General features: G+C 37.9%; 1 non-coding gene and 1 pseudogene across 1 annotated transcript; both read left to right on the top strand.

Moving 5' to 3' along the window:
• Nucleotides 1–1,625: 1,625 nt before the first annotated feature.
• Nucleotides 1,626–25,017, top strand: LOC133101723 (large ribosomal subunit protein eL38-like; annotated as a pseudogene).
• LOC133101879 (U6 spliceosomal RNA) lies at nt 2,407–2,513 on the top strand. Its single transcript, XR_009702766.1, has one exon. It is a non-coding gene; the product is annotated as a U6 spliceosomal RNA (small nuclear RNA).
• Nucleotides 25,018–25,506: the final 489 nt, after the last annotated feature.

Raw genomic sequence — 25,506 nt, 5'->3', positions numbered from 1 at the left:
ACACTCCTTAACACCATACACAAAAATAAACTCAAAATGGATTAGAGACCTAAATGTAAGACTGGACACTATAAAACTCTCAGTGGAAAACATAGGAAGAACACTCTTTGACATGAATCACAGCAAGATCTTTTTTGATCCACCTCCTAGAGTAATGGAAATAAAAACAAAGATAAACAAATGGGACCTAATGAAACTTAAAAGCTTTTGCACAGCAAAGGAAACCATAAACAAGACAAAAAGACAACCTTCAGAATGGGAGAAAATATTTGCAAACGAATCAACGGACAAAGGATTAATCTCCAAAATATATAAACAGCTCATGCAGCTCAATATTAAAAAAACAAACACCCCAATCCAAAAATGGGCAGAAGACCTAAATAGACATTTCTCCAAAGAAGACATACAGATGGCCAAGAAGCACATGAAGAGCTGCTCAACATCACTAATTATTAGAGAAATGCAAATCAAAACTACAATGAGGTATCATCTCACACCAGTTAGAATAGGCATCATCAGAAAATCTACAAACAACAAATGCTGGAGAGGGTGTGGAGAAAAGGGAACCCTCTTGCACTGTTGGTGGGAATGTAAATTGATACAGCCACTATGGAGAACAGTATGGAGGTTCCTTAAAAAACTAAAAATAACATTACCATATGATCCAGCAATCCCACTACTGGGCATATACCCTGAGAAAACCATAATTCAAAAAGACACATGCACCCTAATGTTCATTGCAACACTATTTACAATAGCCAGGTCATGGAAGCAATCTAAATGCCCATCGCCAGACGAACGGATAAAGAAGATGTGGTACATATACACAGTGGAATATTACTCGGCCATAAAAAGGATCGAAATTGGGTCATGTGTTGAGAGGAGGATGGATCTAGAGACTGTCATGCAGAGTGAAATAAGTCAGAAAGAGAAAAACAAATATCGTATATTAACGCATATATGTGGAAACTAGAAAAGTGGTAGATGAACCGGTTTGCAGGGCAGAAATAGAGACACAGATGTAGAGAACAAATGTATGGGCACCAAGGAGGGGAAGCGGCGGGGGGTGGGGGTGTGATGAATTGGGAGATGGGGAATGACATGTATACACTGATGTGTATAAAATTGATGACTGATAAGAACCTGCTGTATAAAAAAAAAAAAAGAAAAGAAACTGACATCTATGTTGATAAAAGAAAACAAATGTGAAGAAAAAAAAAAAAGAAGGGCAACCTGACTTTTCCATAAACCTATCACAAACTGTACCATGTGAGATGTACAGAAAAATTGCTCCTGATACCATGTTTCTTCTCCTTTTGGCTTCTTAGTGTTGTGACAATACCAGGGAGATAGACACTAGTGTGACTTTCAGAATCCTATGCAATTTTATTGACCTCATGTTATTTATATAGATGTTGCTATCACAGAAATAGGTGATATTTAATTAAACCTTAAAGCAAAGTGGAAAAAAAAAGAATTAGTAGTATACACATTTATTTAGATATATGGATCCAATCAGGATGTATATCTAAAAGAGTTGAGGCTATTGCCTCTAAAGAGTAGGCCAGAAACTTCTTTTCTTATTACAAGCCTTCTAGCATATGTATATATATTTTAAACTATGTATGCGCATTAATTTTAGTTCAATAAACAACGTTAAAATATTAGCATATAATTTGGGGGTGTCCGCAGTGTCTCGAAGTTTATCCATGGCCGGTAAGTAAAGAAATCAGTTTTGAAGGGCTCTCTGGGCCTCGATGACAAAAAAAAAAAAAAAAGAAGACACAGGATTGCCAAAGCCATCCTGAGGAAAAAGAACAAAGCAGGAGTCATAACCCTCCCAGACTTCAGACTATACTACAAAGCTACAGTAATCAAAACAGTGTAGCTTTGGCACAAAAACAGACATATAGATCATTGAAAGAGAACAGAGAGCCCTGAAATAACCCTACACACCTACAGCCAATTAATCTACAACAAAGGAGGCAAGAATATAATGGAAAAGAGACAGTCTCTTTAGCAAATTGTGTTGGGAAAGCTGGACAGATACATGTAAATCAATGAAATTAGAACAGTCTCTCACACCATATATGAAAACAAACTCAAAATTGTTTAAAGACCTAAATATAAGACATGACACCATAAAACTCCTAGAAGAGAACATAGCCAAAACATTCTCGGACATAAATTGTAGCAACATTTTCTCAGTTCAGTCTCCCAAGCAAAAGAAATAAAAGCAAAAATAAACAAATGGGTCCTAATCAAACTTAAAACCTTTTTCTACAAATAACAAAATGCTGAAGGGGGTGTGGAGAAAAGGGAACCCTCCTACACTGTTGGTGAGAATGTAAATTGGTGCAGCCACTATGGAAAAAAGCATGGAGGTTCCTTAAAAAACTAAGAATAGTGCTCACTTCCGCAGCATATATACTAAAATTGCAATGATACAGAGAAGATTAGCATGGCCCCTGCACAAGGATGACATGCAAAGTTGTGCAGCATTCCACATTTTTAAATGTAAAATAGATAGCTAGTGGGAAGCAGCCACATAGCACAGGGAGATCAGCTCGGTGCTTTGTGACCACCTAGAGGGGTGGGATAGGGAGGGTGGGAGGGAGACACAAGAGGGAGGAGATATGGGGATATATGTATATGTATAGCTGATTCACTTTGCTATAAAGCAGAAACTAACACACCATTGTAAAGCAATTATACTCCAATAAAGATGTTAAAAAAAAAAACAGAACTAAGAATAGAATTGCCATATGATCCAGCAATACCGTTCCTGGGCATATACCCAGACAAAACTCTAATTGGAAAAGATACATGCACCCGTATGTTCATAGCAGTACTATTTACAATAGCCAAGACAGGGAAACAACCAAAATATCCATGGACAGATTAAAAGGATAAAAATGTGGTACATATAAATGTGGGATATATATATATATATATATATATATATACACACACACACACACACACACATACATACACACACACATGCACACATATATATAATACCATAGAATATTACTCAGACATAAAAAAAGAATTAATTAATGCCATTTTCAGCAACATGGATTGACCTAGAGATTATCATACTAAGTGAAGTAAGTCAGAAAGAGAAAGACAAATACCATATGGTATCACTTATATATGGAATCTAAAATATGACACAAATGAACACATCTACTAAACAGAAACAGACTTACAGATATAGAGAACAGAATTGTGATTGACAAGGGGGAGGGGAGGTGGGGGAGGGATGGATAGGAAGTTTGAGATTAACAGATGCAAACTATTATAAATAGGATGGAAAACAACAAGGTCCTACTGTATAGCACAGGGAACTATATTCAATATCCTGTGATAAACCATAATGGAAAAGAATATGAAAAAGAATATATATATCACCTCACACTGGTCAGAATGGCTATCATCAAAAAATCTACAAGCAATAAATGCTGGAGAGGGTGTGGAGAAAAAGGAACTCTCCTACACTGTTGGTGGGAATGTAAATTGATACAGCCACTATGGAGAACAGTATGGAGGTTCCTTAAAAAACTAAAAATAGATTTACCATATGATCCAGCAATTCCACTCCTGGGCATATATGCAGAAAAGTTGATAACTCTAATTCAAAGAGATACATGCACCCCAACGTTCATAGCATCACTATTTACAATAGCCAAGACATGGAATCAACCCAAGTGCTTAAGACGATGTGGTATATATACATATACATATATATATATATTATATATATATATATAATATATATATATACACACATACATATATACACATACACACATACACACATAATGTGGTATGTATATAGATATATATAATGGAATATTACTCAGCCACAAAAAAGAATGAAATATTGCCATTTGTAGCAATGTGGATGGATGTAGAGAATATTATACTTAGTGAAGTCAGACAGAGAAAGACAAATATCATATGCTATCATATGCTGTCACATATGCTATTCCACTATATGTGGAATCTTAGAAAATGATACAAGTGAACTTATTTACAAAACAGAAACAGACTCACAGACATAGAAAACAAACTTGTGGTTACCAAAGGGGAAGGGAGTGGGGAAGGGATAAATTAAGAAGTATAGGATTAACAGATACAAACTACTGTACATAAAATAGATAAGTAACAAGGATTTACTGTAAAGCACAGGGGACTATATTCAATATCTTGTAATAACCTATAATGGAGAATAATCTGAAAAAGTATATAGATGTATATAACTGAAAAAAAGAAAGAAAGAAAGAATGTCATGTGAGGACAGAGACATTGATTGAAACCATGGAGGTACAAATCAAAGAACTGCAAGGATTGCTGACAGCCACCAGAAACTAGGGAGAGACAAAGGAATCTTCCCCAGAGCCTTTGGAGCAGCCATGGCCTTGCTGACACCTTGATTTTGATTTCGCACTTCTGGTCTCCAGAACTGTGAGAGAATAAATTTCTTTTGTCCTAAGCCACCTAGTTTGTGGTACTGTAATTTGTTATGGCAGCCCTAGGAAACTAATTCATATGGTATGTGAATTATATCCTAATAAATGTGTTCTTTTCTGTTTTGTTTTGTCTTTTAAGGGCTCTGGGTTTAGTTTGTCATAAGTGGAAATTTATATACTCTTGTGGCAGAGAGCATTGGACGTCTAGAAGACAAAAGATGGCCCTAACCATGTAGATTTCTCCTGGGGGGACATGAACTTATGTTTTATTGCATATGGAACTGTCTTGGCTGCCGGGCAGTATAATTCAGTCATTCCTAGGTCTTTTATTCTTCCTTATCTGAGAAACCTTCTCCCACCTCCATTTAATTCTGTAACTGGGCCACAAACAAAGAAACCTTGTTCTCTCCATTTCCTTACTTCATTTATTTTCTCAGTTTATCATAGATTCTCAGATTTCCTAAGAACAGACTGGACTAGAAGACAGTCTTAGATACTCTGCATTCTCCTACACATGAAAATTTCCCCCAAGTAGTGTTTATTATCCAAAATTGGACACTGTCTCGTTTGTACCCTTGGGATTTTAATTTACGGAGATGACTGAGTGATAACATGGAGAGGTCAGTGCATTGAAAGAAGATTTGTGTTACCTGCATTTTCTGAGAGGAGGGGGGTCACCACATGGGAAGCATCAGGTTTGATAAGGAGGCAGAAGCAGGAGCAAGGGGAAGGCACAGGCCAGAACCTTAAGTGGGGTTTCTGCAAGGTAGAGCAGGGTAAACAGTTTAGGATTGGCTACTTTGATTAATTTCAGTGGGCTTTTGGTTACATGGGTGGTCTCTAGTTGCTGTGGGAAGATTTAGGGCAGGGGAAATGTTGGCTTGGTACATGAGAGTTAGATAAGAAAGTGTGTAAGTTCCAGACAAGCTGAATTTCGGGAGAAACGTAAACACTTTGGCTGTGATTAATGGATATAGGATAAACATATAGAATCTAAGAAAACACAGTAAGAACAGATATCCAATTACTTTTTACCTTGGACTGAGTTCCTTATCTACTCAAGTACATTGTCTGAGAGGTTAATGACTAAATAATATTTCCTGATTGTTTGGAGCCTTAGCCCTGGGAACTAAACTTTTGTTCCTACTCTACCCAGTCATTAACTGTCCTAAATCCTGCATCCCTCCTAACTGCCAGTCTGTCCTAACGTGTCTGTTCATGTCACTCTATCATCAATGAAAGATCAAAACAAAATCTTAGTAGCTCCCTACTGCCCTCAAGATAAAATGTTCTGAACTTACAGTATTTGAAAAGGAACAGATACATGTATATATATAACTGAATCACTTTGTTGTACAACTGAAACTAACACAACATTGTTAATCAACTGTACTCCAATATAAAATAAGAAGTTTGAAAATATAAAAATAAAAACGGTATGTAGTTTTAATAAAGTTTCCCAAGTACTCTGGAGTTTCAAAAAAAAGATAAAATGTTCTTTGTAAATTATTTAAAATTTATTTTTGAATAGCTAATGCAATACAGCCACTCTACAGGAGGAAAAATCTCCCTTTACTCTTATCCTCTGTTCCCTTCCTCCAAGGCAACTGGTGTTAACTATTTCTTATGTATCTTTTCAAAGAATTTTACACACATACAACAAATACACATATATATTCTCCCACAACTACCATTTTTTTAGCCAAATATTTGCACACAAACACTGCTGCACCTTGCATTTTTCTCTATATGAATAGTCTTATTCATATATCATCTTGCACACTTGTGAGTGTATCTGGAGGGGAAATCTCTTGAAGTAGAATTACTGAATTGTGCTTTTGATAGATGTCTCCAAATTGCCGTCCATAGAAGCAGTAGCATTTGGATCCCCGTCAGCAATGAACTCACCCTCATCAACATGTGCAGCATTTGCCACCCGAGCCCAGCTCACGTTCCACAGACCTGTCAGGGAGTTCTGTGACTTCCAACTGTCAATATCCACATCCTTGTGCCTGAGGGTTCACCCTCCCCCAACCACAACTGCAGATGGTTCCCTGTAGGATTGCAGAGTTGGGGAGACGAGGAAGGGTCAAAAGCATAGAAAATTATTCTCCCTCTCACACCTCCTCGACTGAAAAAAGTGCACAACCCAAAAGTTATGTTTTATTTTGCGGACAAAACTGAGGACTTCAAGCCTAGGACACAGCATCTCCGATAGCTCTGAGGGACTGCTCTGAAGATGTAAGGGAGAAGCCAGGATATATAGGAGTTTTTGCAACAAAGACCAGGTACACAAAACATCAAATGATTACTGTTAATTAAAGAAAACCATATATCTCAAGTTAAGGAATTTAGTGCTTTTCTATGTGTGGGAAGATGCAAGAGTCTGGGCTCACTGAAACCATTCCTTTGATATGCACCTGAGCTATCTGGGACCAGTATCCTGTGCTTTCTCATCCTGAGTCTCCTCGGGGTGCAGTGTCAAGGGTGGCTGCAGCAGTTGACTGCTAGATGGTGGGCATCCTATTTCTATCCTGAGTTCCCTCAGGGCTCGGGGCAGCTGTAATGTGATGACTTGCTTTAGTTACTGATATGGCAGGCAATATTTTTCATTCACACACCCCTCCACACACACACACAAGGGCCAGCATTTACCCATGACTTTTCAGCTCGTTCTTCCCTTGAGTGGTACAATTCTGAGGTTGATATGTTGCACTATCTCTCAGAGTTTTTCCACAAGATAGCTAGCTTAATAATGTACTTTTTGGGATTTCCCTGCTGGGTCAATGGTTTAGAATCTGCCTGCCAGCTCAGGGGACACGGGTTCAAGCCCTGGTCCAGGAAGATCCCACATGCTGCAGAGCAACTAAGCCCATGCACCACGACTGCTGAGCCTGCGTGCCACAACTACTGAAGCCCGTGCGCCTAGAGCCCATGCTCCGCAACAAGAGAAGCCACTGCAATGAGAAGACCTCACACCGCAACGAAGAGTAGCCCCTGCTCGCCGCAACTAGAGAAAGCCCACGTGGAGCAACAAAGACCCAATGCAGCCCTAAATAAATAAATAAATAAATAAATAAATAAATAAAATTTTTAAAATGTACCTTTCATTAGCTGCCTCACCTTTTCTATGTCACTTCCCTACTTCCCTTTCCAGTGTCCTCTCCCAGCTGCCCAACGGGAAGTGCTTTCCTTGGATTCTTTTCGTTTGGAATTAAAATCAGGCAAAAGTGGGGTGAGCAAGCTCTACCTCCGCAAAGATAATCGAGCTACTTCTTGTTATTTGGTCTGAATGTCCCTACATCTGTTTCACACTCATCACAGTGTTGATATTTTTCAGTCTCTTGGAAACTAACCTCTTTGAAACCGTGCAGCTTTAATTAAAGTTTATTTAAAACAGATGTCTGTGCCAGAATAAATTCACTAAATTACCTGTTTCAAAAATAAGAATATTTACCTTAATCTCAGGAGGAATCCTGAGAGAATGTATGTTCTCTTCCTGTACGTTGGCAGTGAAATTATTCTTAGGCCATGGAAAAGAAAGGGAAATAAACAACATGTTGATTTTAATAGGAAAGAGAAAAAAAAGATGTAGACTTTTAAAACCTTCCTAATAGTTTTTTCAAAACGCCTAACAGCTAACAAGTTAAACAACATGGTGGGGGGAGTGGGGGGCAGAGACTAAATGAACTTCACTTAAATGCTTCTTCACTGATGTAATTTTCTTCTAAGAAAGAGATTTATGTTCAGACACAGGTAGATAAGAACAGTAGCTAAGTGTAAGTTATATTCTTAGAACTTTAGATTTATTGCCTCTAAAAGGGAATAATAAGAAGATTAGCTCAAGATGGCAGAGTAGAAAGACGTGAGCTCACCTCCTTCTTACGAAAACACCAAAATCTCAACTAACTGCTGAACAACCATTGACAAAAAAATACTGGAACCTACCAAAAAAGATAACCTACATCCAAAGACAAAGAAGAAGCCACAATGAGATGGTAGGAGGGGCGCAACTGCAATAAAATCAAATCCCATACCAGCCAGGTGGGCAATCCACAAACTGGAAAACAATTATACCACAGAAGTTATCCCACAGGAGTGAAAGCTCTGAGCCCCACATCAGGCTTCCCAGCCTGGGGGAGGAAGAGTCTCCAGAGAATCTGGCTTTGAAGGCCAGTTGGGTTTGATCACAGGACATTCATGGGACTGGGAGAAACAGAAACTCCACTCTTGGAGGGTGCACACAAAGTCTCATGTACACGAGGATCCACAGGAAAAAAGAAGTGAGCCCATAAGAAACTGGGCCAGAACTATCCGTTAGTATTGGAGGGTCTCCTGCAGAGGCGGGGGGTGGCCATGACTCAGTGTGGGGACAAAGACACTGGCAGCAGCAGTACTGGGAAGTACTCATTGGCGTGAGCCCTCCCAGAGGCCACCATCAACCCCACCCTACAGCCTGTAGGCTCCAGTGCTGGGTCACCTCAGGCCAAAAAACAAACAGGGTGAGAATACAGCCCCACGCATCAGCAGACAAGTGGATTAAAGTTTTACTGAGCATGGTCCTGCCTACCAGAGGGACAAGACCCAGCTCCACCCACCACCAGTCCCTCCCCTCAGGAAACTTGCACAAGCCTCTTAGATAGCCTCATCCACCAGAGGGCAGACAGCAGAAACAAGAAGGACAATCCTGCAGCCTTCGGAAAGAAAAGCATAATCACAGAAAATTAGACAAAATGAAATGGCAGAGAAATATGTCCCAGATGAAGGAACAAGGTAAAACCCCAGAAAAACAACTAAGTGAAGTGGAAATAGGCAACCTTTAAGAAAAAGAATTCAGAATAGTGATAGTGAAGATGATCCAGGATCTCGGGAAAAGAATGGAGGCAATAAGAGGGAAGAGATATGGGAACATATGTATATGTATAACTGATTCACTTTGTTACAAAGCAGAAACTAACACACCATTGTAAAGCAATTATACTTCAATAAAGATGTTTAAAAAAAAAAAAAAAGAATGGAGGCAAGGATTGAGAAGATGCAAGAAATGTTTAACAAAGACCTAGAAAAATAAAAGAACAAACAAACAGAGATGAACAATACAATAACTGAAATGAAAAATACACTAAAAGGAATCAAGAGCAGAATAACCGAGACAGAAGAACAGATAAGTGACCTGGAAGACAGAATGGTGGAAATCACTGCTGTGGAACAGAATAAAGAAAAAAGAAAGAAAAGAAGTGAAGACAGTCTAAGAGACCTCTGGGACAATATTAAACACACCAACATTCATATTATAGGGGTTCCAGAAGGAGAAGAGAGAAAAAGGACCTCAGAAAATATTCGAAGAGATAACAGCTGAAAAATTCCCTAACATGGGAAAGGAAACAGTCACCCAAGTCCAGGAAGCACAGAGAGTCCCAGGTAGGATAAACCCAAGGCAGAATATGGCTGAGACACATAGTAATCAAGCTGACAAAAATTAAAGACAAAGAAAAAATATTAAAATCAACAAGGGAAAAACAACAAATAACATACAATGGAACTCCCATAAGGCTATCAGCTGATTTCTCAGCAGAAACTCTTCAGGCCAAAAGGGTATGGCACGATATATTTAAAGTGATGAAAGGGACTTCCCTGGTGGGTCAATGGTTAAGAATCCGCCTGCCAGTGCAGGGAACATGGGTTTGAGCCCTGGTTTGGGAAGATGCCACCTGCTGCAGAGCAACTAAGCCTGTACACCACAACTACTGAGCCTGTGCTCTAGAGCCTGAAAGCCACAACTACTGGGCCCATGTGTTGCAACTACTGAAGCCCACGCACATAGAGCCAATGGTCTGCAACAAGAGAAGCCACTGAAATGAGAAGCCCGTGCACCGCAACGAAGAGTAACCCCTGCTCACCACAACTAGAGAAAGCACAGGTGCAGCAACAAAGACCCAATGCAGCCAATAAATAAATAAATAAATAAATAAATAAATAAATAAAGTGATGAAAGGGAAGAAGCTACAACCAAGAATACTCCACCTAGCAAGGCCCTCATTCAGATTTGATGGAGAAATCAAGAGCTTTACAGACAAGCAAAAGCTAAGAGAATTCAGCATCACCAAATTCAGCTCTGCAACAAATACTAAAGGAACTTCTCTAGGCAGGAAAGAGACCAGCAACGTAGAATGACCTTTTACATATATAGACTGCTATATCAAAACCTCATGGGAACAGCAAACCCAAAAACTACAATAGATACACACACACAAAAGAAAAAGCAACTCAAACACAACACTAAAGATGACCATCAAACCACAAGAGAAGAGAACAAAAGAGAAAGGGAATAAAAAAGACCTACAGAAACAAACCCAAAACAATTAAGAAAATGGCAATAGGAGTATACATATTGATAATTACTAAATGTAAATGGATTAAATGCTCCAGCCAAAAGACATAGACTGGCTGAATGGATACAAAAACAAGACCCATATATATGCTGTCTACAAGAGACCCACTTCAGACCTAGGGACACATACAGACTGAAAGTGAAGTAATGGAAAAAAGATATTCCATGCAAATGGAAGTCAAAAGAAAGCTGGAGTAGCAATTCTCATATCAGACAAAATAAACTTTAAAATAAAGACTATTACAAGAGACAAAGAAGGACACTACATAATGATCAAGGAATCAATCCAAGAAGAAGATATAACAATTGTAAATATTTATGCACCCAACATAGGAGCACCTCAGTACATAAGGCAAATGCTAACAGCCATAAAAGGGGAAATTGACAGTAACACAATCATAGTAGGGGACTTTAGCACCCCACTTTCACCAATGGACAGATCATCCAAACTGAAAATAAATAAGGAAACACAAGCTTTAAATGATACATTAAACACGATGGACTTCATTGACACTTATAGGACATTCCATCCAAAAGCAACAGAATACACTTTCTTCTCAAGTGCTCATGGAACATTCTCCAGGATAGATCATATCTTGGGTCACAAATCAAGCCTTGGTAAATTTAAGAAAATTGAAATCGTATCAAGTATCTTTTCCTACCACAACGCTATGAGACTAGATATCAACTACAGGAAAAAAATCTGTAAAAAATAGAAACACATGGAGGCTAAACAATACACTACTTAATAACCAAGAGATCACTGAAGAAATCAAAGAGGAGATCAAAAAATACCGAGAAAGAAATGAAAATGAAAAGGCGACGACCCAAAATCTATGGGATGCAGCAAAAGCATTTCTAAGGAGAAGTTTATAGCAATACAATCCTACCTCAAGAAACTAGAAACATCTCAAATAAACAACCTAAACTTACACGTAAAGCAATTAGAGAAAGAAGAACAAAAAACCCGAAAGCAGAAGGAAAGAAATCATAAAGATCAGAGCAGAAATAAATGAAAAAGAAATGAAGGAAACAATAGCAAAGATCAATAAAACTAAAAGCTGGTTCTTTGACAAGATAAACAAAATTGATAAACCATTAGCCAGACTCATCAAGAAAAAAAAGGGAGAAGACTCAAATCAATAGAATTAGAAATGAAAAAGAAGTAACAACTGACATTGCAGAAATACAAAGGATCATGAGAGATTACCTCAAACAACTTTATGCCAATAAAATGGACAACCTGGAAGAAATGGACGAATTCGTAGAAAGGGAAAACCTTCCATGACTGAACCAGGAAGAAACAGAAAATATAAACAGACCAATCACAAGCACTGAAATTGAGACTGTCATTAAAAATCTTCCAACAAACAAAAGTCCAGGACCAGATGTCTTCACAGGCGAATTCTATCAAACATTTAGAGAAGAGCTAACACCTATCCTTTTCAAACTCTTCGAAAATATAGCAGAGAGAGGAGCACTCCCAAAATCATTCTACGAGGCCACCATCACCCTGATACCAAAACCAGACAAAGATGTCACAAAGAAAGAAAACTACAGACCAATATCACTGATGAACATAGATGCAAAAATCCTCAACAAAATACTAGCAAGCAGAATCCCACAACACATTAAAAGGATCATACACCATGATCAAGTGGGGTTTATCCCAGGATGGAAGGATTCTTCAATATTTACAAATCAATCAATGTGATACACCATATTAACAAATTGAAGGAGAAAAATCATACGATCATCTCCATAGATGCAGAAAAATTTTTCAACAAAATTCAACATCCATTTATGATAAAAACCCTCAACAAAGTAGGCATAGAGGGAACTTACCTCAACATAATAAAGGCCATATATGACAAACCCACAGCCAACATCTTTCTCAATGGTGAAAAACTGAAACCATTTCCACTAAGATAAGGAACAAGACAAGGTTATCCACTCTCACCACTATTATTCAACATAGTTTTGGAAGTTTTAGCCACATCAATCAGAGAAGAAAATGAAATAAAAGGAATCCAAATCGGAAAAGAAGTAAAGCTATCACTGTTTGCAGAGGACATGATACTATACATAGAGAATCCTAAAGATGCTACCAGAAAACTACGAGAGCTAATCAATGAATTTGGTAAAGTAGCAGGATACAAAATTAATGCACAGATATCTCTTGTGTTCCTATACACTAATGATGAAAAATCTGAAAGAGAAATTAAGGAAACACTCTGATTTACCATTGCAACAAAAAGAATAAAATACCTAGGAATAAACCTTCCTAGGGAGAAAAAAGACCTGTATGCAGAAAACTATAAGACACTGATGAAAGAAATTAAAGATGATACAAGAATGTGGAGAGATATACCATGTTCTTGGATTGGAAGAATCAACATTGTGAAAATGACTATACTACCCAAAGCAATCTACAGATTCAATGCAATCCCTATCAAACTACCAAGGGCATTTCTCACAGAACTAGAACAAAAAATTTCACAATTTGTATGGAAATACAAAAGACCCCAAATAGCCAAAGCAATCTTGAGAAAGAAAAACGGAGCTAGAGGAATCAGGCTCCTGGGCTTCAGACTATATTACAAAGATACAGTAATCAAGACAGTATGGTACTGCAACAAAAACAGAAATATAGATCAATGGAACAGGATAGAAAACCCAGAGATAAACCCAGGCACATATGGTCACCTTATTTTTTATAAAGGAGGCAAGCATATACAGTGGAGAAAAGACAGCCTCTTCAATAAGTGGTGCTGGGGAAACTAGACAGCTACATGTAAAAGAATTAGAACACTCCCTAACACCATACACAAAAATAAACTCAAAATAGATTAAAGACCTAAATGTAAGGCCAGACAGTATAAAACTCTTAGCGGAAAACATTGGCAGAACACTCTATGACATAAATCACAGCAAGATCCTTTTTGACCCCTCTCCTAGAGAAATGGAAATAAAAACAAAAATAAATAAACGGGACCTAATGAAACTTAAAAGCTTTTGCACAGCAAAGGAAACCATAAACAAGACCAAAAGACAACCCTCAGAATGGGAGAAAATATTTGCAAATGAAGCAACTGACAAAGGATTAACCTCCAAAATTTACAAGTAGCTCATACAACTCAATATCAAACAAACAAACAACCCAATCCAAAAATGGGCAGAAGACCTAAATAGACATTTCTTCTAAGAAGATATACAGATTGCCAACAAACACATGAAAGAATGCTCAACATCATTAATCATTAGAGAAATGTAAATCAAAACTACAGTGAGGTATCACCTCACACCAGTCAGAATGGCCATCATCAAAAAATCTACAAACAATAAATGCTGGAGAGGGTGTGGAGAAAAGGGAAACCTCTTGCACTGTTGTTGGGAATGTAAATTGATACAGCCACTATGGAGAACAGTATGGAGGTTCCTTGAAAAACTAAAAATAGAACTACCATATGACCCAGCAATCCCACTACTGGGCATATACCCTGAGAAAACCATAATTCAAAAAGAGTCATGTACCACAATGTTCATTGCAGCTCTATTTACAGTAGCCAGGTCATGGAAGCAACCTAAGTGTTCATCGACAGATGAATGGATAAAGAAGATGTGGCACATATATACAATGGAATATTACTCAGCCATAGAAAGAAATGAAATTGAGTTACTTGTAGTGAGGTGAATGGACCTAGAGTCTGTCATACAGAGTGAAGTAAGTCAGAAAGAGAAAGACAAATACCGTATGGTAACACATATATATGGAATCTAAAGAAAAAAAAAAAGGTTCTAAAGAACGTAGGGGCAGAACAGGAATAAAGACACAGACGTAGGTAATGGACTTGAGGACACTGGGCGAGGGAAGAGTAAGCTGGGACAAAGTGAGAGAGTGGCATGGACTTATATATACTACCAAATGTAAGATAGATAGCTAGTGGGAAGCAGCTGCATAGCACAGGGAGATCAGCTCGGTGCTTTTTGACCACCTAGAGGGGTGGGATGGGGATTGTGGGAGGGAGATGCAAGAGGGAGGAGATATGGGGATATATGTATATGTATAGCTGATTCACTTGTTATAAAGCAGAAACTAACAGAGCATTGTAAAGCAATTATACTCCAATAAAGATGTTAAAATAAATAAATAAGTAAAATAAAGACTGTTATATGAGACAAAGAGGGACACTACATAATGATGGATGGATGAATCCAAGAAGAAGATATAACAATCTTTAATACATATGCACCCAACATAGGAGCACCTCATTATATAAGGAAAATACTAACAGCCATAAAGGGAGAAATCAACAGTAACACAATAATAGTGGAGGACTTTAACACCTCACTTTCATCAATGCACAGATCATCCAGACAGGAAATCAATGAGGAACACAGGCCTTAAATGACACATTAGACCAAATATTTAAAGAACATTCCATCCAAAAGCAGCGAAATACACATTCTTCTCATGTGCACATGGAACATTTTCCAGGATTGACCACATGCTGGGCCAAAAAGCGAGCCTCAGTAAATTTAAGAAAATTGAAATCATATCAAGTATCTTTTCCGACCACAATGCTATGAAATTAGAAATCAACTACGAGAAAAAAAACTGTGAAAAACACAAACACATGGAGGCTAAATAAATCAAAGAGGAAATAAAAAAATACTTAGAGACAAAAGAAAACAAACACATAATGATCCAAAACCTATGTGCTGCAGCAAAAGCAGTCCTAAGAGGGAAGTTTATAGAATACAATCTTACCTCAGGAAACAAGAAAAATCTCAAATAAACAACCTAACCTTACACCTAAAGCAACTAGAGAAAGAAAAACAAACAAAACCTAAAGTTAGTAGAAGGAAAGAAATCATAAAGATCAGAGCAGAAATAAATGAAATAGAGACAAAGAAAACAATAGCAAAGGTCAATGAAACTAAAATCTGGTTTTTTTAAAGGATAAACAAAATTGATAAACCTTTAGCCAGACTCATCAAGAAAAAAAGGGAAAGGACTCAAATCAATAAAATTAGAAATGAAAAAGAAGTTACAACTGACACCACAGAAATATAAAGGATCATAAGAGACTACTACAAGCAACTGTATGCCAATAAAATGGACAACCTGGAAGAAATGGACAAATTCTTAGAAAGGTACAATCTCCCAAGACTAAACCAGGAAGAAATAGAAAATATGAACAGACCAATCACAAGTACTGAAATTGAAACAGTGATTTAAAAACTCCCAACGAAGTCCAGAGGGCTTCACAGGTGAATTCTATCAAACATTTTGAGAAGAGCTAACACCTATCCTTCTGAAACTCTTCCAAAATATTGCAGAGGAAGGAAAACTCTCAAACTCATTCTACAAGGCCACCATCACCCTGATACCAAAACCAGACAAAGGAACCACAAAAAAAGAAAATTACAGGCCAATATCACTGATGAAAATAGATGCAAAAATCCTCAACAAAATACTAGTAATCCGAATCCAACAATATATTAAAAGGATCAAGGGGGATTTAATCCAGGGATGCAAGGATTTTTCAATATCCAGAAATCAATCAGTGTGATACACCACATCAAAAAATTGAAGAATAAAAACCATATGATCATCTCAATAGATGCAGAAAAATCTTTTAACAAAATTCAACACCCATTTATGGTTGAAAAAAAAAAAAACTCTCCAGAAAGTGGACATAGAGGAAACATACCTCAACATATTAAAGGCCATATATGACAAACCTACAGCTAACATCATACTCAAGAGTGAAAAGCTGGAAGCATTTCCTCTAAGATCAGGAACAAGACAAAGATGTTCACTCTCGCCACTTTTATTCGACATAGTTTTCGAAGTCCTAGCTATGGCAATCAAAGAAAAAGAAATAAAAGGAATCCAAATTGGAAAAGAAAAAGTTAAACTGTCACTGTTTTCAGATGACATGATACTATACATAGAAAATCCTAAAGACACTACCAGAAAGCTACTAGAGCTCATCCATGAATTTGGTGAAGTTGCAGGTTACAAAATAAATACACAGATTTCTGTTGCATTTCTATACACTAACAATGAAAGATCACAAAGAGAAATTAAAGATAAATAAATAAAATTAAACAATCCCATTTACCATTGCATCAAAAAGAATAAAATACCTAGGAATAAACCTACCTAAGGAGACAAAAGACCTGTACCCCAAAAACTATAAGATGCTGATGAAATAAATTGAAGATGACACAAACAGATGGAAAGATATACCATGTTCTTGGATTGGAAGAATCAATATTGTCAAAATGACTATACTACCTAAGGCAATCTACAGATTCAGTGCAATCCCTATCAAGTTACCAATGGAATTTTTCACAGAACTAGAACAAAAAATCTTAAAATTTGTTTGGAGATACAAAAGACCCTGAATAGCCAAAGCAATCTTGAGAAAGAAAAAAGGAGCTGGAGGAATCAGGCTGCCTGACTTCACTCTACTACAAAGCTATAGTCATCAAAACAGTATGGTACTGGCACAAAAACAGAAATATAGATCAATGGAACAGGATAGAAAGCCCAGAAATAAACCCACACACCTATGGTCAATTAGGGTAAGACAAAGGAGGCAAGAATATACAGTGGAGGAAAGACAGTCTCTTCAATAAATAGTGCTCGGAATACTGGACATCTACATGTGAAAAAAACTGAAATTAGAAAATTCTTTAACACCACACACAAAAATAAACTCAAAATGTATTAGAGACCTAAATGTGAGACTGGACACTACAAAACTCTTAGAGGAAAACATAGGCAGAACACTCTATGACATAAATTGCAGCAATATCTTTTTTGATCCATCTCCCAGAGTAATGGAAATAAAAATAAAAATAAACAAATGGGACCTAATTTAACTCAGAAGCCTTTGCACAGCAAAGGAAACTATAAACAAAACAAAAGACAACCCACACAATGGGAGAAAATATTTGCAAATTATGTGACCAACAAAGGATTAGTCTCCAAAATTTACAAACAGCTCATGTGGCTTAATATCATCAAAACAAACACCCAATCACAAAATGGGCAGAAGACCTAAATAGACATTCCTCCAAAGAAGAGGCACATAAAAAAATGTTCAACATCGCTAATTATTAGAGAAATGCAAATCAAAACCACAATGACGTATCACCTCACACCAGTCAGAATGGCTATCATCAAAAAATCCACAAACAATAAATGCTGGAGAAGGTGTGGAGAGAACGGAACCCTCCTACACTGTTGGTGGGAATGTAAATTGATACAGCCACTATGGAGAACAGTATGGAGGTTCCTTGAAAAACTAAAAATAGAGCTACCATATGATCCTTCAATCCCACTCCTGGGCATATATCCAGAGAAAAACACCATCCGAAAGGATACATGCACCCCAATGTTCATTGCAGCACTATTTACAATAGCCAAGATGTAGAAGCAACCTAAATGTCCATCGACAGAGGAATGGATAAAGAAGATGTGGTACATATATACAATAGAATATTACTCAGCCATTAAAAAGAATGAAATAATGCCATTTGCAGCAACAAGGATGGACCTAGAGATTGTAAGTCTCTAGGTGAAGTAAGACATACTGAGTGAAGTAAGTCAGAGAAAGAGAAATATCATATGATATTGCTTATATGCGGAATCTAAAAAAAAAATGATACAAATGGGCTTGTTTGCAGGACAGAAGCAGACTCACAGACTTGGAGAAAGAACTTGTGCTTGCCAGGTGGGAAGGGTTGGGGGGGATAGTTAGGGAGTTTGGGATTGACACGTACACACTGCTAAATTTAAAATGGATGACCAGGGCTTCCCTGGTAGTGCAGTGGTTAAGAATCCGCCTGCCAATGCAGGGGAACCCTGGTCCGGGAAGGTCCCACATGCTGCAGAGCAACTAAGCCCGTGCACCACAGCTACTGAGCCTGCGAGCCACAAATACTGAAGCCCGGGCACTTGGAGCCCGTCCATGCTCCGCAACAAGAGAAGCCACCGCAGTGAGATGCCTGCGCACCGTGATGAAGGTTAGCCCCCGCTCACCGCAACTAGAGAAAGCCCGCGCACAGCAACAAAGACCCAACACAGCCAAAAATTTTTTTTAAAAATTTTGTTTAAATGGATGACCAGCGGGGACCTGCTGTGTAGCACAGGGAACTCTGCTCAATATTATGTAACAACCTAAATGGGAAAAGAATTTGAAAAAGAATAGATACATGTATATGTGTAACTGAATCACTTTGCTGTACACCTGAAACACAACGTTGTTAATCAACAATACTACGTTATTAAAAAGTTTAAAAAAAAAAGACATAACAACAAGCGCTGGGGTGAGGATGTGAAGAAATTAGAAGCCTCATACATTGCTACTGGGAATGTAAAATGGTGCAGCTGCCTTGAAATAATTTCACAGTTCCTCTAAATTTAAACATAGAGTTATCATATGACCCAGAAATTCCATTCCTGGGTATATACCCAAGAGAAATGAAAATGTATGTCACACACACAAAACAAGTATACACAAATGTTTATAGCAGCCTTATTCACAATAGAAAAAATAAAATATTGTATATCTATGCAATGGAATACTATTTAGCAATAAAAAGAAATGAAGTATTGATATATGCTACAACATGGATGAGCCTTGAAAACATCATGTTAAATGAAATAAACCAGTCACAAAAGACCACATATTCTATGTAATGATTTTTATGAAATGTCCAGAATAGGCAAATCTATAGACAAAAAGTAGATTTGTGGTTGCCAAGGGCTGAGGGAATTGGGGGTAATAGGGAGTGGCTACTTATAGGTACAGTGTTTCTTTTAAGGATGATGACAAAGTTGTAAAACTGATTGTTGTGATAGGTGTAAAACTGAGTGAATATACTAAAAGCCATTGAATTGCTTACTTTAAATGGGTTAATTGTATGCTATGTGAATTATAATCAAAATAAAGCTGTTATTTCAAAAAAGAAGAGTATATTCTACATCAGTGTAGAAAGTGGAGGGAACAAGCTTGACGTAAGAGAGGCCATGAGAATAATAGTATTTTTTTTCTAATGAGAAATAAATAAATAAATAAATAAAATGGAATAATAATTCACATGCTTGTTTTGATGATTAAATGAATGAATAGATGTAAAGTATTAGCACATTCCCTGGCATATAATAAAGGCTCCATAATTGGTAGTTATTCCTATGAAAACAGTTTTTACTCGTATGGCATTGTGTGCTCTAGAAGACTAGAAGAACACATCCCATGAGAGTTCTTGACCCTGAGAACAGCCTAGGGAAGGGCACTACATAAAGTGTTCATTAGACAGAAACCCCACATCTCAGCAGAGTGCAAATCAAGAAGACAGCACAGTCTCCTTTCCCATACTTTGCATTGCTCAGGCAGTCCAGACTTCTATAAATGTGTAGAAGGAGGCATCACAAGAGTTGCTACGTATAAGAATAGACAGAACCTCTTGCAATACTGGAATAGGCATATTCTCCCCTCTGAGACCATTGCTCTTGCTACTCCTACCTACCACTTGCAATATTAATGTTACCAATTCCAAAAACAACTTTTAGAGATGCAGCAACACTGCCTCCTCTTCAAAGCAAACTGTGCTTTGTTTGTTTGTTTGTTTGTTTGTCAAAAGCAAAATTTGGAGGTGAGAGGTAGAGGGTAGGAAATGGGAGTTAGTAGAGAGAGTATGTACTATATATATCATGGCATCTCTAATAATACAGCAGAAAGAGCTGGACTAAGAACCATGGAGGCACAGATCTAATTCTGGCTCTTTCAATGAGAGAGTTTGTGAACTTGGGCAAACTTACTTAGTCTGTCTGTGAACAGGCATATAATAAATTACATGCAAGTGCTATCAACTCTACCTCCAAGGTATATCTCAATTCTATCCACTTCTTTCTCTATATTCTATCACGTAAGCCAGGCCACTATCATTTCCTATCTAGTATATAGCAACAGCTTCGTCTGAATTTCTTGTTTACCTGCTGACCCCACTACAGTTTATCCAAGACCCTGAAGCAGAGGAATATTTGAGAATTTTAAATCTTGGGGAAAAAATCCATACTTATAACAGCCTTCATGATATTAATCACCCCCTGCCAAAACTTCTCTTACCTTATTGTGCTGGCAGACTCTAAGGTGGCCCCCATGGTGTCTGCCTGGTATTCATGCCTTGTGTAATCTTCTCCCCTTGAGTAGATAGGACCTGGACATGTTTTTACTCAACAGGATACAGCAAAGATGATGGAGTGTCACTTCACTAATAACATTTCATAAGACTGTAACCCATCTTGCTAGGAGACTCTCTCCTTTGTTGGATTTGAGGAAGCAAGCAACCATGTAGGGAAGGTCCTCAAGGCAAGGAACTGAGGGCAGCATTCAGCTGACAGCTAGCAAGAAAAGGAGGCCCTCAGTCCAACAGCCTAAAAGGAACTGAGTTATTTCAACAACTTCATTAGCTTGGAAGTAAATCCTCAGATGAGCCTTGGATGAGAACCCAGCCCTTGCCAATACCTTGACTGCAGCTTTGCAGAAGGTCCAGTAACGCTGTGCCTGGATTCCTGATTCACAGAAATGGTGTCATTTTAAGCTGATAAACGTGTAGTAATATTGTTAATGCAGCAATACCTAATTCTTATCTTCCACCACACTCCTCCTCATCCTCTATAATCTACCTACACTGGGCCTTCTTGCTGCTGTCCCTGTATGTCAAGGTTATTCCCTCCTAAGGGCCCTTACACTTGCCACGCTCTCTGCCTAGAAGGCTCCTAACCCAACTCTTCACTTAGTTGACTTTATCTTGTCATTCAGGTCTTAGCTCTAGTGTTCATTCTTATCTACCTAAGTAGTCACCCTAACATTAGCACATCATACAGTTTTAGTTTTCTGCATAATGCTTTTTACTACCAGTAAAAATTTGCTTATTCAGTTTCTTTACCCTAGAATGTAAGCTATTTGAGATCAAGAACCTTGTCTATCTCGTATGCCTAGAACCTAAAACAGTGCCTGGCAACATTCCTTAAAAACTTGTTATCATTAAATGATCATTGGGCAATATTTAAGCTCCATCCAGCGCCAAAATGATCTCAGGTCCATAAAAGGGCATATACAAAGATGTTCATTGTAGCAGTATTTGTGGCACAGTGAGTGGGAGATAATCTGGGTGTCCATCACTGGGAGAGGTGATCAGTAAAGTGTGCTAGATGCACACGTAGAGAGCTATGTAGCAATTAGAAGCAACAGATCAGATGTGCACATTGAAACATGGCTGGACTGAAAGCATAGCACTCAAGACTAAGATGTATAAGATGCACGTTTTTTATAAACAAAAATACAGGTGTGCACAAAAATACATATTTTGTAAGAACAATACAAATAGAACAACATTAAATGGATTAGAATGCTTTCCTATAGGAGGGGAAGGAGATGCAAGTGGAAAATGAGGTTAAGAGGGAATAAATAAAACAAGAGAAGGACCTTACACAGACTAACGATGATAATGTGCTGGAATTGGGCTGTATGATAATTTAGTCTTCTGCACCTGAGAGCCCAAATTAAGGCCAAACAAAATTGTGTGGTTCAGAGATCATAGGAGACATCATAGGGTGTCACCAGCCTAAAGATAGGAAGTTTTGGGTTAAATACTATAAGGTGACCAACACTAGAAGGCTCACTCATGACTCCCACTATTCCCTCCTTCTCCTTATGGAACCGGGCATCTGGGTGCTTCCAAATTTTCTCTCACCTTTCTCTCAAATAGTCTCCACCTCTCTTGGGTCTCCATTATGATTAGACTTAGGTTCAGTTGTCATGACACTGCTGCTTCACAGGTGATGCCATGCTCTTTCAACAGAAAGTATATAACATCTGATCATCTCTTTTTGTGTGATATAAAGCTGTTAATGATCAATGCACAGTCTTTATGTCAAGGTCTCTTTAGTCTTTGATTATCTGAAGCTAATTTTCTAGTATATTCCTCAGGAAGAGTTCATGGGAACAATACTCGCTGAGTTTTTAAACGTTTGTAATGGTTTGTCTATAACTTATGGAGTTGAAAGTCAGCACAGAAGAATATAAATCCTTGGCTCACATTTTCTTAACACACAATGAATTTTCAAACCTCTGTGTTATAGCTTATAACTTTTCTCCACCTGGAATGTCCTTCCCACTTGTCACCTGTCAAACTCTATTCAGCCACCTGGGCCCAGTGGTGGCTTTCTACTACTAGGAAAGCGTTCCTATCTCCTCTGGACAGAATTAAGTTCTATTTTCAATAGTGCAACTTTATGGGGACTTTGTGGTCCAGTGGTTAAGAATCCGCCTTCCAATGCAGGGAACACAGGTTCAATCCCTGGTCCGGGAACTAAGATCCCACATGCCACGGGGCAACTAAGCCCACGCACCACAACTAGAGAGCCCATGTGCCGCAACTACTGAGTCCACATGCTCTGGAGCCCTTGTGCCACAACTAGAGAGAAGCCTGTGTGCTACAACTAGAGAGAAGCCCGTGCGCTGCAACTAGAGAAACCCACGCACTGCAACGAAGTGCCCGAGCACCGCAACAAAAGATCCTGCATGCCGCAACTAAGACCCAACGCAGCCAAATAAATAAATAAATAAAATTTTTTTAAAATAGCGCAACTTTATACATTTCTCTAGTACATCACTTAACACATTCTATATAGCTACAACTTATTAAGCACTGTGTGCTGGGCACAGTTGAGCCATGTAGTGGATTAATTACATGTAGTGCACTATATGTACACTTGTACACGTGTGTGCTTTCTTTGGAATTTTAAATTGCCTAATGTTTTTGTTTGCCTAGTTTTCTAGGCAAACAAAAGAAACGTGTGTTTTACTTTTTCTTTGGTGACGTCATTTAATTTTCAATCACTATATCATCCCTAAACTTTCACCCAGCTGTCTCTATCTCAGTACATGTCAACACTTCGGGTACCTTAGGATTCGTTTTCCTGGAGACACCTCCCTCAAAGCTTTCTAAGCTGCTCCAGTCTGGGCTGCAGGCTCTCAGGTGCTGCTATCGGAGGTTTACCTTCACCGTCACCTGGGAATTCTCTTTGCCTCTTTTTTTGGGGTGGATTTCCTATTTCCTGGATCTTATATTATTCCTTTTCTTCAGTTACTTTCCTGTAACTCAGCTATTGGAGATTAAAACTTACTCTGTCCTCACATGTGATTGATAGAGTGCCAACTTTATAATTCCAAGCTGATAGTTTTTTCTCTCAGAATATTAAAGACATTGTTCTACTGTCTTCCAGTTTTCAGTGTTGCTGTTGAGTAGCCAATGCCATTATGATTTTGAATCCTTTATGGGTGACTTTTTTCAACCTGGAAGCTTTTCCCAACCTCTTTTTGTTCCAGGGTTCTGAAATTTCAAGGTGAGGTGGCCTGGTGCACTCAGTGGGCCCCATCAATCAGAAACTCAATTTTGAGAAATTTTTAAAAATTATTTCTCCAATAACTTCCTCCTCTTTACTTGTTTGTTTGTTTCTCTCTCCATGGAACTCCTATCATTCAGATACTGTGTCTCTTGGGCTGATTTTCTAATTTTCATATATTTGCTTTCCTATTTTCCATCTCTTTGTCTTTTTGTTCTATTTTCTGAGACATTTCCTCACCTTTAATTTACAATCCTACTTAAAAAAAAACTTTTCAGTTATTTTTATATTTCTTAAAGTGCAATTATGAAAAAAACAAATACTAGCACCTAGTACAGTGCCTGACACATGGTAATAGGTGCTGAGTACATAGTTTTCGAAAAATGAATGGATTTCAACTCCCAAACTGCCACTTGGAGTTAAGGGATCAAAACAGCTGACAATAGCTTTTTTTCATCTTCTTGTTTCCTCCTACTCTGGGGTTAGTTGGCCTGAGCACTCTCCTTTGTGCCCCATAAAACTGAGGAAATCAAGGACTTTGTGCTCACAGACAGGTGAAAGGGTGCCAGATCTGTCAAGATTAAGAAAAATAAGGATAATCTGAAGTTTAAAGTTTGATACAGCAAATACTTTTATACCTTGGTCACCACAGACAAAGGCAGAGAAACTGGAAATCTGTCCCTGCCCCAGGTTTGACAATGAAGGAGCTGAAATGAACAAACCATGCTGTTTTGAACTGTATTTAAATCTTTTGAATTAAAAAAAAAAAAAAAAGCAGCTGACAATAGGTTTCATGAATTTCCCATTGCCCTCTTTTTCTTAGAAATAATTACTACCAGTTTAGTTTTTAAAGTACTTTTGAGTTAATAACATGCTTTTCCATGTTGTTTATATAGGCTAATTTTTTCTAAGAAGCCAATAAATTTAAAAGAAGCAATTATTCAAATAAGCTTATTTGCATGGTAAAACTAATAAACTGATAACTGCTCTGCTAAAATATGGTAAAAAGCAAGTGAAAAAATAATGTAGCAGTAACTGTGTGCTCATTTCATGTACTAAATCATTTAATACTCATGACAACCCTATGAGTTAGTTACTGTTGTTATCCCCATTTTATAGAAAGGGAAAGTAAGACACAGAGAAGTTGAATAACATCCGCAAAGTCATACAACTATTTTGTGACATCTACTGATTTTTTAAATTTC

This window comes from Eubalaena glacialis, chromosome 11 (genome assembly GCF_028564815.1).
Source record: "Eubalaena glacialis isolate mEubGla1 chromosome 11, mEubGla1.1.hap2.+ XY, whole genome shotgun sequence".
Classification (NCBI taxonomy): domain Eukaryota; kingdom Metazoa; phylum Chordata; class Mammalia; order Artiodactyla; family Balaenidae; genus Eubalaena; species Eubalaena glacialis.
The sequence above is the reverse complement of the archived record's forward strand: the minus strand, read 5'-3'. Positions and strand labels throughout refer to the sequence as shown.